At 37.3% G+C, this 15,466-nt stretch overlaps 1 protein-coding gene across 1 annotated transcript in view; it reads right to left on the bottom strand.

Annotated features, from left to right (window-relative positions):
• Positions 1-15,466, bottom strand: part of THADA (thyroid adenoma associated) — a 277,319-nt gene that overhangs the window by 100,181 nt on the left and 161,672 nt on the right. The gene's annotated exons all lie outside the window — the stretch shown is intronic.

The following is a 15,466-nucleotide window of genomic DNA, read 5'->3' as shown; positions in this document are numbered from 1 at the left end:
AGCAGGAGGTGAGCGGTAGGCCAACAAATGAAGCTTCATCTGTATTTGCAGCTGCTGGCATCACCATCGCTGGCATCATAACATAAACTCCACCTCGTGTCAGATCAGTGGTGGCACTGAGATCCTCAGAGCAGTGTAACTCCTACTGTAAACCGTGCATTTGAGGGATCTAGGTCGCGCGCTCCTTAGGAGAATCTAACGCCTGATGATCTGAGGTGGAGTCGCGCGCTCCTTAGGAGAATCTAACGCCTGATGATCTGAGGTGGAGCTGAGGCGGTGATGCTAGCACTGGGGAGCGGCTGCAAATACAGATTACCATTAGCAGAGAGGTTTGACTGCACTATAAACATAATGTGTTCGAATCATCCAGAAATCATCCCCCAACCCTGGTCCGTGGGAAAACTGTCTTCAATGAAACCAGTCCCTGGTGCCAAAATGGTTGGGGACTGCTGTCCTAAGGAACAAAACTTGCCAATTGATTACAAAAATGAAAGTAATTGAATGAAATATGGCAGGGATTTCTAAACTTTCTCAAGTCATAGCACCTTTAGTACCTCACTAATTCTTTCATGATGACCCTAGGCCAACGGGAATAGCTAACAGTTCCATTTATTAAGTACTTAGGTCAAAACAGCCCAATAAGTATTTATGCTCTAATGAATTAGTGGTTGTGTGAAAAAATAATACACATATTGAAATGAAATATTTTTCTTTCATTCTTAAATAACCACAATTACTAACGAGATGTGCCTGCTGGATACTTCATAACTTCCGACACCTCGGACTCTACCACTTTCACTTCTGTCCCACACTGATTTTCTCACAGTACTTGCTTTTTATCACAGTGACTATCAAATGCTCAACTTTGCAAAGATATATCATCATCAATAGGAATGCAGTATGAGCTAATGTTGACAATTGTAAATTACTAATACTTTGTGCTAGTAGTTTACATAATGTCTGACAGATGGCAAGTGTCACAATGCTTCTCCCCAAAATTTAAAATATCCCATTCCTTGGCACACGCTTTGGGAACTGCAAATATTTAGCAAAGAATATAAACAAACAATTCACAGATGAAATACAAATAGCCAATAAACATGAGAAAATGTTTAATTTCATTAATGTTTAAAGAAGTGCAATAAAACGATGATTTTTTTTTTAAACCCATGGATTTAGCAGAGAATTTTTTTTTAAAGGATAAGATCCAAATAATAACTGGGTGAGAAAAATAGATACTCTCATTCATCACTTGTGGAAGTATAAACTGCCCCAAACTTTTTGGATGGTAACCAGAAGAGCCATGTTGTGGTACATACATTTTCTATACAAATGGTGCCCAATGGAGTTGGGCAAAGTGGCAACTTGAAAGTCTGGCATTTGCTATAAAAATGGAAAACGTGCACTTTCTTCAATCTTGTGATACCCACTTCTAGGAGTTTATTTTATAGACATACAGGTGTGGGCAAAGATATAGATGTTCGAGGATGATCTTTAGCAGCACTGATTGTAATAAGGAAGTTTAGAAACAACCAATATAGGACCAGGTGAAAAAAGTATGGGTTATTCCGATGAGTATCCTGTCATATATAGCCAAACTGTACAGCCATTAAAAAGAATGTTGTAGATGTATACAGATGACTAGAAGTATCTCTAAGTCATGCTGTTAAGTGAAAAAGGAAGCTGCAAAAATACTATGATCCCATTTTCATTGATGCCAAATTATTAACAGTGGGGGCTGGAATTTTTATATTCAGTGTTGTATATTTCCATAATTTAGAAAGTTTTGCAGGAAGAATGCATCTTCTTAATTTTTTATTTAATTTTTTTCTTTTATTTGGCCCTTAAGTTGAAGCTTAAAAGAATGTATTTTTTAACTTTTTATTTTGAAATAATTATATACTCATAACAAATTGCAAAAACAGTAGAGTCAATATACGTTTCACTCAGCTTTCCCCAATGGTGACTCCTTATATTGTGTTTATAAATCTACAGTCCTATATCAAAACCAAAAAACTGACATAGGCACATGACTGTTAACAGACTATATATCTGATTCAGTTTTCATCATTTTTTACAAGCATTCATTCGGGGGGGGATTTTATCCCATGTATAGATTTATGTAACCACCATTACAATTAAAGTACCAAATAGTCCTATCACCACAAAGGAGGAGTATATTACTTTTGGAGTCAGAAACAATAAAAACTAAAAGATATTCTTTTTTATCATGTATTCCTTAACTCCATACTTAATATGAAAATTCACAAACTAATTATTGGGAGAGGTGGCTGTGTGCTATTTTTCACCAAGAGACAGAAATCAAAGAAAAGGAACTTTGACATTCCCAAGGCTCCTCTCTGGTATCCTCCTTTGAATTTCAGTTCTGTGCCCAATGTTTCTAGAAGAACAGGTCAGAGGAGAAACAAAATGAGGGTAGAGAAGGCTGCCCACAGGGGAGATAGGTAACAGCATTCTTGAGAGGTGCAATCGTGTCTCCAGTGTTGTCTCTTCAGCAAATAAGGCCAAAGGAAATGTAAAGTTATATTAATTTGCATTTTCCAGATTTTAGAGCAGCTATAAAATTTGCCCTGTAAAAAAACTTTGACTCACAGAAAACTGTCTGGCATTCAGAATCTGGTCTTCAGGCTGGTTATGTGCATTCCTCCAAGCTGCCCAGTGAAGGTACGTGGGGCAACTGGGCTTAAGAATAGCACCTAAAGGCAGGCCCCACAAACCTGGGCCTGGGCTGGAGCCAGCCTTAGGTGTCTGCTGGTTTCCAGTGTACTGTGGGAACACAGACTCCTCTTTTTGAAAAATGAAGATGGAAATTTTTTTTTTGACTCTTTCGGTTGCAGCTTATTTCAAAGGTCATCAAAGTAAACAAAAGGAAAAGACTGTGAATCTTTAAAAGTCAAAAAGTGACAACTGTTTATAAAGCAACTGTTTATATTTTCACATGGAGGAAGGAAAAAAATGATTCCTCTAAGCCCGTAGGAATGGAGATTTGGGTAGTTGCCCCTCCCGCTCCCCCAGTTTGTTTGTTCATTTGCCACTCAACACCTCCAGCAGTGAGATCCAAGAACATCTGCTGCATCCATTTTATTTGGAATTATTAAAGCCTACTAGATGGCTGGGGTTTGTGGAATAAACCAGGCAGTATCTTAAGCAAAAGCCTCTCTAGCCCTTATTGATAACTCTGCCTCCCACAATCCTGCTGAGTATGTGTAATATCCAAAATCACAGAGACAGGCCACAGTAAGGTCTCTCCAAATCTTCAGTCCAGTTTCCTAAGAGGGTACCTTTGTTCAGAGAATGGTGACTGTGAGATCTAAGTGAAGCAAAAGGCCAGTGAAATCAATCCTTATGAGCCTCCTTTGATCTCTGGGAGTGATCAAAAAATCCTTTTATGAGTTTTCTTGGTTGAGCTGACAATGAACTTGGGACAATCATCGTGAATCAGCTTCTAATTGGATTTTTTTTTTTTTTTTAAAACAAACAGGTTCTTGCTATGCTACCCAGTTGGACTCAAACTCCTGGGTTCAAAAGATCCTACCCCTTAGCCTCCTGAGTAGCTGGGATTATAGCACATGCCATTGTGCCTGACTCTAACTGGAGTTTATATATGTTATTAGACACATTCCAAGATAAAAACACCCAGATGGTATTAAAATAATCATCTAAAAAGTATTTTTTTATAAGGCATGCTACGTGAATTAATCAAAGTGCAATTCTCAGTCTATGACAAAGACTTCATACTACTTCTAGTCATCCATTAAGCCTCAATTCACTAACTCCCTCTGCAAAGTTTTCCCTGACAATTCCAGGTCATGGCAATCTTTCCATCCTCTCATCCCATACTACTTATTATGTGAACCACTCATTTGGCACCTAAGATATGTTGCCTTGATTGCTATTTATCTTTTTATGTAAACCATGTCGTTTTATCTCCTACACAGCCTTGCTGGAGTGCAAAAGTTTGTTGATTTGATTTTAAATTTAAGGCAATTACCATGTGGGCTGAGATAAACAGTACTTGTAAGGCAATAGTTAACTCAATGGTGAAAGTAAACAGCAAGACTGCTTGCAAGCGGGTTGGTGTACAAAGCAAGATGACCAATCAATGCAAGTCCTCAAGACTGGAACATGTTCGTGTCATAGGCCATCAGCCTGTTACTCCTAGCCTACTTACATGTCATGTTATTTACATGAATTCATCATCCCCCAAACTCATCTTGAGGAACTAACAATCTTCCCTCTAGAGTTACTTCAGCTTAAACACTGACACCTCTATGAAACCATTCCCAGGAACTGTTAAGTTTATTTGTTGAATGAACAGCTGAATGAAACAATGACTCTCTCCAACTAACCACCCACCTACTCATCCATCCATCCATAAACCATTTTAGCCTTTCCCTTTTCATTATATTGCTGGAAAGTTTTAAGGACCAGGTTTGGGAAAGTTCAAAGAGAAGCTGTTACGGATTTTTTCCCTATAAACGAGCCCTCCCACCAATTATTGGGACTGATTGCAGTGGGACAATAGGACATCCTCTTGGTACCCACTAAACTCATACTGATACTAGACTCACACTTTAGTCTTGAGACCAGTGGTTCTGAACCTGGGAGGATTTTACCCCCAGGAGACATCTGGCAATGTCTAGAACAGTTTTAGTTGTCACAACAGAAAGGGGGTGCTACCAGCGTCTCGTATATAGAGGCCAGGGATGCTGCTAAATATCCTACAAGGCATAGGACAACCTCTCGCAACAAAGAATTATTCAATTCCAAAACATCAGTAGTGCTGAGGTCTAGCAACTCTGGTCTACTGTCGTATCACAGGCTTTGTATTTGAGTCTCAGTTGGTGACCTTAGAAAATTATTTAATCTCTCTGAGCCTTAATTTCCTTATCTATAAAATGGAGCTAATAATACAACTCATCTCACAAAGTTACTGTGAAGTTTAAAGGATAATCGATGTGCAAAGTGCTTTGTAATTACTCTTTAAAAAACGTCATCCTTATTAATGTATGGCATGCCCCATGTGAGGTTTTAATTTTGCTGTGCAATTTATGGCATCTCTTGGTGTTGCTGTGGAAAGGAGACTGACTCACCTCATCCCTCTCCAACCACCTGGGGCTCTCCTGTTCTTCTGGTTCCACATTATTACTAGCTTTCTTATTCCTCTGTGTTTACTTGTGTTCTTTTTTGGCAGGTGTTTTTCCTTGGCCACTGGACTTCTGTCTCTTGTTCTTTAGCAGTACTTTTCTTAGTGGTCTCTATAATGATTTTCCCAGAAACTGTGCTTCCTGACTAATCATCTTACTACAGCTCATAACAATGACAAGAGTATGGCAAGGATAAATAATGATTATCCCTCAGGTGCTTTAAGAAGTATAGTACTTGTTATCGAGTTTGCCCTTTTGGTCATAAGCTAAATTTTCTGCATTTGTGATTTACATCTAAGAGTAAGTTGTGCCATTCAGTGTCTCAGAAGAACAATTTGATGACCCTTGAAGGTATTAGTTCTATTAGTTATGACCCTCCAGGGGTTTATCTTTGACATTCTTTCCAACTGAGCATGCTCCATAAATTCACATATCCAGAGGTATAATTTCTAGCTCCTTTGTACTGCTTTGGAGAGGCAAATGCTTTAAAATAGGCTAAGTGAGCACATTCTGATTTTCCTAAGTATTTCCTGAATGATCGAAATTAGGTAACACTTTAACAAATACTTTAGCTTCTATTTAGGTCATTTCCTGGGTGAATTTGGCCAGTTTGCTTTTATTTTATTCAAAAAAAGCAAAATATCTTCCCTGTGTATGTTAGTCTCACAAAAATGGATATTTGGACATTTATATAGTGAAACATTATGATCTTTACATTGTAGCCTGTTGAGTGAATATGAGGGCCTAGAACATTACTGTACACTAGTGCAGATTTTAAACACACTGTACACCTAGGGTACACTAAATTAATTGATTGGTTGATTATTTAAAAGGGTATATGTATGCATGCATTTAAAATCCCACAGATTCTTGATTCACCAAAAAAAAAAAAAAAGGGGGGCAACACAATACAATCCTGTCTTGCTTAATGGCGGGAATACATTCTGAGAAATGTGTTGTTAGGCAATTTCGTTGCTGTGTGAATATCATAGAGTGTACTTACACAAATCTAGACAGTATAGCCTACTACATCCCTAGGCTATAGGGTATGCCTATTGCTCTTAGACGACAAACCCATATAGCATGTTACTATACTGAATACTATAGGCAATTATAACACAATTGTAAGTATTTGTGCATTTAAACAAATCTAAACATAGAAAAGGTACAGTAAAAATATGCTAGAAAAGATAAAAATGGCACACCTGTACAGGGCACTTACGATGAATGGAGCTTGCACGACTGGAAGTTGCTCTGGGTGAGTCAGTGAGTGAATGTAAAGGCCTAGGATACTACTGTAGACTTTATAAACACTGTACACCTAGGCTACACTAAATTCATTGATCGGCTGATTGATTGCTTGAGACAGGGTCTTGCTCTGTTGCCCAGGCCATCCTTGAATTCCTTGCCTCAAGCAATCCTCTCACCTTCACCTCCAAAAGTACTTGGATTATAGGCGAGAGCCATTGTGCCCAGCCTGGCTACACTAAATTTATTTTTAAAAATTTTCTTTCTTTTTTTACTTTATAAACTTAAATTTTTAAAAATTTTGACTCTTCTATAATAATACTTAGCTTATAACACACATTGTACTGCTATATAAAAATGTTTTCTTTCTTTATATCCTTATTCTGTAAGTTTTTTTCTATTTAAAAAAACTTTTTTTTTTTTTACTTTTTAAATTTTTTTGTTAAAAACTAAGACACACACACACATTATCCTAGGTCTACCCAGGGTCAGGATCATCAATATCACTGTCTTCCACCTCCACACCAAGTCCCACTGGAAGGTCTTCAGGGGCAATAACATGCACGGAACTGTCACCTCCTATGATAACAATGCCTCCTTCTGGAACACCTCTTGAAGGACCTGCCTGAGGCTGTTTTATTTATTTATTTTTTTTATAAGTTAATTATTTTTGATAAGTAGAAATACTCTACAAAACAATCATATAAAGCACAGCAAATATATAAACCAGTAATATAATCATTCATTATCACTATCAAGTATTATGTACTGTACATAATTGTACGTGCTATACTTTTATTCAACTGGCAGCACAGATTTGTTTACACCAGCATCATCATAAACATACAAGTAATGTGTCACGCTACAATGTCACTAGAAGATAGGAATGTTTTAGCTCCATTATAATCTTACAGGTCCACTGTTGAATACGGGTCCGTTGTTCACTGAAACAGTGTTGTGTAGTGAATGACTGTAGTTTGTCCCAATCTTCTTGAAATTAATGGTGAACTCTAAGTAGAACGTGTCATGTCTCTGCAACACGCAGAATCCTAGCTATCACAAAAACATCATTTACTCAGAAACCTTTGAAGTAGCAGGAGAGAAAGAGGGAGATTTCTCACCTGATCCAGAGGAAGTCTTCAACTATGGCTATCAGTGGTCATTTTTATCATTGGAAAAACAAATGGAAAGACTAAGCTCAGTTTAGTTTAATTCCTTACGAGGAAGTGAGCAAGACATCCACCAATAGGGGACTCTTGGTTCCTAGTTTGTGGAGTAGGAGTCTTTATCCTTAGGAAATAACATATAGTTCCTGAGGATAGGAGAGTAGTAGTAGTAGTCTTCAATCAAGAGGACTTTCATTTTCCTAGTATTTAAATATGCTTTTTATATAATGTGATGGACTTGAAGGCCCAGTAGAGCTATTAAAATTGACTTCTCCTAACTCAAATCTATTAGTCTAAAGCAGGGTTTTTCAACCTTAGCACTACTGACATCTGGGGCCAGATAATTCTTTGTTGTGGGGGTTGTCCTGTGCATCACAGGATGTTTTCAGCTTCTGACTTCTACTCATCTCATGGCATACCACCAGCTGTGACAACTGACAATATCTCCAGACACTGCTAGTGTTCCCTGTGGGGAAAAATGGCCCCCAGTGCAGAACCACTGCACTAGGCATTCCACTCTGTACACTGATACCATGTATTGTATTTACTTTTGGGAGATGGTACTTAGTACAGTCTATGTCCTTATGAAGCGCCTGACTCATTCATTCACTTAAGAAATATTTGTTGACATCTGCTTACATGTCTTCTAAGCAGAATGAACAGCACGTATCAAGGTCCTGGGGCAGGACAAGGCCTAGTTACTAGAGGAAGGTCCACAGAATTAGGGTTGAGTGAAAGGAGGAAAGCAGCATGAGGTGAGGTTGGTAAGGCAGGGTGGGTCAGTTCATTTGGGTACTTATAAACTACTGTAAGAAATTTAGATTATTTTAAGTGTTATGGTAAACGACTAAAGGGTTTTAAGCAGGGAATTAAGTTAATCTCATCTGGGTTTTTAAAAGGTCCTTCTGTTCCAAATAGACAACAGATTGAAGGGAGCAAGAGTATAATATGCAGAGAGGCCAGATATGAGGCAAATGCAGTCATCCACGCAAAAGATAAGGATGGCTTAGGCAAGGAACCCTGTATAGAGATCAAGAGTAGAGAAGCAGATGATACTGAAGCCAACCTAAAAAAAAAAAAAAAAAGGTAGAAATCAAAACTTGATCCCCAGGTTTTCTCTTGAGAAATTGGGTGAACAGTAGTCCCATTTACTGAGGATGGGAAGATCAGCAGGGGGCCAGGTTTGTGACTAGGTCAGGAGGTGAAATTAAGAGTTTACATTTGCTCAGATCGGAAGACATTGTCTCCTGATCTAATGGGGTTTGGAGGGAGATAATCTCTACTTCCTAGGAATGTATGACTTATTTAAAGCAACAGCTTACAAACATAATATGTGGGAGTAGAGTCTAAAGCTAATAACTAAAGTGAATATTATATAAAGCAAAAATTACTCTTGAATCATATTCAACACAGACAGTAAAGACACTAAGGAGAGAGTACATTCCCAACTTTCATCTCACTGTTCACTTCAGGGCACATGCGTCCTCAGAGAAAAGGCAATATTTAAATTGTTAATAGCTTTTCTTTCTTTTATTTCTTTTCTTTTTTTTTTTTTTCTTTTTTTTTGAGACAGAGTCTCACCGTGTTGCCCGGGCTAGAGTGCCGTGGTGTCATCCTAGCTCACAGCAACCTCAAACTCCTGGGCTCAAGCGATCCTCCTGCCTCAGCCTCCCAAGTAGCTGGGACTACAGGCATGCGCCACCATGCCCGGCTCATTTTTTCTGTATATTTTCAGTTGTCCAGATAATTTCTTTCTATTTTTTTGTAGAGACGGGGTCTCGCTCTTGCTCAGGCTGGTTTCGAACTCCTGAGCTCAAACAATCCGCCCGCCTTGGCCTCCCAGAGAGCTAGGATTACAGGTGTGAGCCACCACACCCGGCCTTCTTTCTTGTATTTCTTAACTTGGCATAGATTTAGCAAATTAAATGGGTTCTATTTAATTCTTCTAAATATAAAATGAAATTAATTTCATTTAAAAAGTAAAAAATTACTGTCTAGTAAATTGTACACAGATGCATAGAGATTCAGTAAAATAAAGATCTAAGTAAGGTGGGGTGAAGAAGGAAAGGCTCACTGTCTGAAGAATGTGGAGTTTTAATAGGAAAAGCTCACAGATAAAGAGACCAGGGTGGATGTGGAGTTGTGTAAGTATAATTGGTCATTACCCTCTAAGACCACCCGGGTCTCCAACCTCCAAACAACTTACCAGATCTTCAGATGATTTCACCAAAAAATGTAGATTTAACTGTTTCAAAAGGATTGCAGTATAAAAGTGGGATAGAGAGGGGGAGGTATTCACAACACAGTAGAGGAATACAAACAGGAAAGCTAAAGTTTATGCACAATGCTTAATACTGGAAGAAACTGAAGCCAAGAAGCAAACCATCAATGTTCCCAATGAAGTTTCCATTGAAGTAAAACAAGAAATTATATATCCAAAAGAACTGAAAGCAGGGTCTCAAAGAGATATAACCATGTTGACAGCAGCACTATCCACAATAGCCAAAAGGTAGAAACAATACAAAATTTCCTTGGCAGATAAACAAGATGTGGTATACATATGTACATACAAAGGAATATTACTCACCCTTATAAAGGAAGGAAATTCTGATATATAGATGAACTTTGAGAACATTACAGAAGGTGAAGTAAGCCAGTAACAAAAAGACAAATATAGTTTGATTTCACTTATACGAGGTATCAAGAACAGTCAAACTCATAGACATAGAAAGTAAAATGGTAGTTGCTAGGGGCTAAGGCGAAGGAGGAATAGGGAATTTTTGTTTAATGGGTAAAGAGTTTCAGTTCTGCAAGATGAAAAAATTCTGGAGACTGGCTACACAGCAATGTCAATATACTGAATAAACTGTGTCCTTAATGGTTATGATGGTAAATTTTATGTTGTATGTATTTTATCATAATTAAAATTTTTTTAAATTACAAAAAATTCCCTACATTGAAGTCATTATATTCAATATTGCAAAACTATATTCAGTATTGTATCTGAGACACGTTCTGAATTCTTTGATTACAGGATTCTTCATCTGTTAAAAAGCCTCGTGGGTGAACTACACATTTACTTTAGATTACTAACTGATATTGTGACTTTGCATTAATTAAATGCTTTTAGAAGCTCATTTTGACTTCTTTTAATTCTTTACCAAAAAAAAAAAAAAGAAAGAAAGAAAAAAACCCACAAAAGTTGGCATCGGGTGCTGATTAGAAATAACAAAGTCTATCATTAGAGGCAAGCTATGAGACTGCAGTAATTGCGGGAGAGGAACAATTCTCAAGCAACACTGAGACACTGAGATGCATGAGCAGATGGTAAAGACTTGCTTTATTGCTTTTTTAAAGTTCACTGCTTTTCTAGTCTCTCTACTATTATGTTGGGGGGAAAACCCCATAGACCAAAATCTTAGGCAAAACTTAATTTTTAAAAAACTTTCTCATTGCACACTATTTAAAAAAGCATTACACTTACCAGAGAAGATATGCTTGAGACTACTATTATGATCAGTGTGTCACATCTAAAATCATCTTAAAGCAGTACAAATGTTCACTTAACATCACGCACTTGTGCCAAATCATCAACTTTACTTGCTATAACAATAGCTACTTTCTCTCTGCTCACAGCTAAAAGCTCCCAACATTTTCAGCCCCTTACCTTCATTGTCCCAACTCCACACCACTTTTTAAACCCGTTGAAGACTTTCTTTCATTTACCAATGTTGAATCCTGTTCAGAATTTCACAGCTGAACTCACCACCTCAACTCAACATCAAGATAGTCCTTTTCTGCTTTTTCCCATCCTCCTAACACTCACCCAACCTAATGCGATAGGTCAGAAAACCTATTGGTTTTCATTATCTTACTTTCTTCTTTAGTCATGAGGACCAAGAGTTTACATGCACTGCTACCTACTTGATCTTTATAAGATATATCATGTGCAATTATAATTATTCTCATTATCTCTGCCCCACAACTCTTACTTCATGCCCCTTGATCTTGACCACAAAACACTGTGTTACTAAACTGCTCACTCGGTCTCCTGCTTCCTCCACTTCTTCCTCTGGGCAGTCTTGCCAGCTGCCTTTTAAACTTGGAAGAGTCTCCCTTCACATCTGCCAAGCTAATACCATGAGCTATTTCATTTTTTTTTTTTTTATACACCTACATGTGAACAAAACCATGAGCTACTTCAAATGCTTCCTCCTTACGCATGTCTCCCTGCCTGCTCTCCACATGAATGACCAGGAGCACCTTTCCTAAGAATGGAATAGGTTTGGGGTAGAAAATAAGGGATGAAACAAAATCCAGAACACTTTTTGTCCATTAAATATTTGAGCTTAGACATTTCAGTGTTTTAAAAATTGCTCTTTGTGGTCCTTTAACCTCAAAGGGAGATTACCTAGTGATATGTAATATCCATCACTTGGGGGATAAATCTTCTGTTATCCCTTGGATCTGACGCAAGAATCACTTGTCTCTTACATTAATTCAGTTTTGTACATTGAGTCCCTCTCTTCCAGCCTTAACTTACCCAATGTTTTCCAAACTTGCCTGATCATAAGACTCACCTTGGTTGCTCATTTAAAAGGCAGATTCTGGGGTTCTACCCCAGACCTGCACAATCAAAATCTCTAGGACAGGAGTTTGGCAATCTGTATTTTAAATAGTACCCCAAGTAACTCTTGTGTTAGGTAAGTTTGGGAAATACGGACAGCCTATCAAATCCTCCTGTTATTGTCAGTGTCCTAACAACCAGAGGTCTAAAGACATATAGCCAGATGACCTGCATTATTTAGGGTTTAGTCATGAAAATTCTACCTACTCCAGCCATGCTCTGGCTATGGACTTACAATTAATACTATGTGATTGATTCTGTACTCTAATTTTTCTATTTCACATTTGTTGGTTGTATCTCCCCAGTTATGCTGTAAGATTCCAGTGATGAATTTATACTGCTTTACCATGCAGTCTTTAATTAGCACAGTACTGAGCATTTAGTTGGAACTCAATTAAAACCTTACTGATTAATTGGTAAAGGCACCACCCAACTAAAAAAAAATCCCAGAAACTCCATGTCTTAAAGCCTGAATAGCATTGAATCCTTCCCACACCAACAATTAATGAGTAGAGTGAGAATGAAAACTTAGGGTTTGTCTCTTGGCCTGAAAGAGGAAGGCAATTGGCTAGATTTCTAGAAACTATCATTATACTTTTTCTGACTGCCTAGAGTTCTCATAATGGAGTCAACTTCCTTTCATCCCTCATGGATTACTGCTTGACCCTGTGTTCTTTCCGCCATTATGCTGGGGAGATCTCAGAGTTAATGATTTGCATCTGATAGTGCACCATAAAGATTCAAGTAGCAGGCCTGCTTTCAAGCAAGGACACACAGGCACATGCTTCCCAGAAACGGATAGAAATTTCATCTTGAACACTGCAAATGTTCAAAAATGCTTATTTGAAAACATCCTTATTCAAAACATGAAGATCATTCTAGGTTAAAATATAAATGAACTATATCAAATAGAAAAGAATATGGGCCCCTTTATAAAAAGTGAAATATCATCATCTATGTAATATCCAAAAACTGAAGTTAAGCAAACAATAGGAAGCCAATTTATTCAAGAAGTTAATACTGAAAACAAAAGTTTCAACAGGGGTGTATCACAGCTATGTTCAATATTACATTTTTTAAAACGATGAAACTATTCTCTGTTAAATAAAAAGCTTCAAATGTAAATAATCAATGGTCCAAATGATGAGATTCATCCCTGAAACTCAGCAGATTTCGAAATCAATGCACAGACGAGGCTATTTATAAACTCTACTTCCCATCAACCTCAGCACGATGTCAACTAACAATAACAAGTTAATGCTTTCCAGTAATCTTCACTGTGCCATTTAATTGCCAGCTCTCAGGCCAAGGTAAACTCAAAAGTAACAAAAGAGCTAAAACATCACAATCAAAGAACAAAATTAATGAATATTACGTTTCTGCTTTGCAGTAAACACTAAAAAACATACATACCTACAACATATTCTTTTTCAGCCACTGGAGTTTTAATTGTGCCAAATATTCTATATAGTGACTTGAAGGCAGATTTTAAAAACATTTTCCCTGTTTTTAATTAGCCACAAACTTCAGTCCTCAGGGAACTTTTTTAGACACACAATATCCTCTTCATAGTATTATAAAGTATACAATTCCTTAAATTATCAAGCATAATTCTTAAACCCTGACCACCATTTTTAATTAAAGTTTTTTTAATTGAAATACAACTTAAATGCCAAATCTAAAGTGTACAGTTTGACAAGTTTTTACATATGCCTAATTATATAGTTTTTACTTGTAATAATATAACTCAACAAATGATTCTATTGAATAAGATTATTATATCACGTTTGTTTTAAAATGTATAACATTCTTTTGCGTTGATGGTTAAATGGTAAAATTCCCATACTGACTTAAAACGTTAACAGATCCTGATTGTTCATAACATAACAAACAGCAGTGCTCACTTTTTATGGAGTGGGAAATGAACCTTCAGAAGTAAATTCTACTTCTTTATATTAAAGAATATTTAGTAAGAAAGAAAGTGCTCTCATAAAAATGAAGAAAAAAGAAGAAAAAACCAAAATGAGTATCTTTTGCTACAAAGGAGAGAGATCACTGACTCTGATTTTTAAGCTCTTTGATTCTGTTGTTAACTCACCCCTGAATGTATCAACTCCTTGGCAAACAAAATAAATTAAACCTTCACAGTTTCTCCAACTAAAACTGTTTTACTGTCCATGAACTGAATTACTTCAGTCTGTTTGCTAAACCTCCACACACAATTTGGCAATGTAATTGCTAAGAGGGTCCATATCACTTCCCTTTTCTGGTGCACTAAGAAATCACTTGTCATTTTAGCAGCGATGTTTATGTGCTAACTTTACCCATTGTTTAAATATCTGCTCCCCAAGCCACTGATGGATTATAAAACCCAGGCCCGGGATATACAACTCATCCTGGCATTTTGATGGTTGAGATAACTCGTCCCTAGGTGTTGGGTTTTTGTCACCACTCATCCAAATGCACTCTCCCATCTTTGGCTGCCTGTTGTCACCTCCTCACATATAAACTTCTTCCTTGGTAGGCCACAATGACTATGTGCTCAGCTAAACAAATGTGTACACATCGGTGGCAAATATCTAAGAAAGAGCAACACTTCCTGGATACAACAAAGTAACTGGGAAAAGGACAAGCAGGATGCACAAGAAATCTATTTAAGCAAAAATAAGTTTTAAAGAGCTGCCAGTTTATTAAACATGGTCAGTAACATGAACTAAAACAAACAAATGACTGTCAAGCAGTGTTTCTGTTCTGCACCTGAATACATTCAGAAGATTCATTTGTAATGAACATCATGGAGGAAGGTAAATTTTTGTGAATTCCTGGTTTCGGAATTATAAAAATAAAACAAAACCCTAAAGTAAAATTCAAATTAATGAGATTTCTTTATTCTAGAAAAATCTTACTCTTTTTAATGAACAAAGGAAGAGCTGAAGTGGCCATTAAACCCGGAGTTCTGAGGTCAGGAGTTTCTAACCCCTCTGGGAACTTTGTATTGTAGGGTGTGAAGGTCCTCAAGTTTCCACCAAATCAACACAGCTGACAGAGGGGAGTTTCTATAACATGAGCATGCTTGTTCTGTGCAGCACTCCTGTTTCATGTTACCAAAAAGGAAATATGCCACATAAACTGTTTTTCAAAGTGGTTCAATCTCCAATGTGACAGAAGTAGAGCATTAGCCTAATGAGTATTTAAACTCTCCATTAGAATACCCCAGAAACCCTTCTTTCTTTCTTTCTTTGTTTTCTTTCTTTTCT

This window comes from Propithecus coquereli, unplaced genomic scaffold (genome assembly GCF_000956105.1).
Source record: "Propithecus coquereli isolate 6110/MARCELLA unplaced genomic scaffold, Pcoq_1.0 Scaffold43, whole genome shotgun sequence".
Classification (NCBI taxonomy): Eukaryota; Metazoa; Chordata; class Mammalia; order Primates; family Indriidae; genus Propithecus; species Propithecus coquereli.
This window is presented reverse-complemented; position numbering and strand designations above follow the sequence as displayed.